Source organism: Cariama cristata, unplaced genomic scaffold (genome assembly GCF_000690535.1).
Source record: "Cariama cristata isolate BGI_N322 unplaced genomic scaffold, ASM69053v1 scaffold34388, whole genome shotgun sequence".
NCBI lineage: Eukaryota > Metazoa > Chordata > Aves > Cariamiformes > Cariamidae > Cariama > Cariama cristata.
In genome coordinates this window covers 32,715-33,724 of record NW_009633488.1, presented here as the reverse complement: position 1 = coordinate 33,724, position 1,010 = coordinate 32,715, and positions in this window count along the sequence as shown.

Sequence of the window (1,010 nt, the reverse complement as noted above, 5' to 3'; positions counted from 1 at the left end):
GGCTGGAAAATTTGCAGTGTGGGGGCAGAGGCATGTGGCTAATTCAGGTAACCGGAAAGCTGGCTCTTATTATTTCTCCAGCTCATAACTCGCAACAGTTGTTTTTCCCTTTTCTTTTTTTTTTTTTAAATCTCCCCCCCCAAGTGGAACGGGAGGAGCAGGTCGTATAGCAGTGCTGTGTATAAATACTCAGCCCAAGGAAGCCCGGCGGATCTGGTGCAGTTTTATGTAGATTGCTTTGGGGACAGGCGAGTCCCGTGTCTAGAGGGCAGACGGGGTTTCCTTACGTGCGAGGGAACAATCTCCCTCAGCAGTGGGAGTCGGGACCCTGCTGGAAGGGGGTCCTGCTGCCTGTCTTGCTGCTGGGGGCTTTGTGCAGTATAAAATGAAAGAGGCAGAGGCACCGGTGGAAGTAACGTGAGCTGAGGTGAGAGCGAACTGGTGTTTCTGCTCTTGCGGCAGCAGTTCCCAAAGCCATAAACCAGTTGCAGATCTGTGTAAAGTGTAATGGCATCGGTTGCATAAGGAGCAGGGTCGAAGTTCCTATCTTCTACTCGAATGCATCCTCTAGAGAAGTTGGTCTCCAGATGATTTGTGCGGTATGTTGTAATCCTGTGGTCTTTACGTGACAGCACAGTGTATGTGAAACCTTGGTGTGACACGGGAAGACTGGAGGGATTGAGGAAGGGACAGCTTTGAGCTGCTAGCTGTGCCACTTCTGTGCCCCTTTGTTAACAGACGTTATCTGTGTGTATGCATGTGTACACATTTATGTGGGTATGCACTTCTCAGCATTTGAAAACCTACTGATTAACTTTTAAAAAGTTAATCGGGATTTAGTGTTGAGGGTCAGTCAGCGGAAAGCTGGTCTGCTCGCTGAGCTGCAGCAGCAGTTTCTGCCTCCGGCGTGCTGTGAGCACCCATCTTTCTGCGCTTGTGTTTCAGCACGTAGTTTACTGAGACATAGTTTCTTTTCCATTGCTGATTTTATTTCTTCTTTTCCAGAAAAA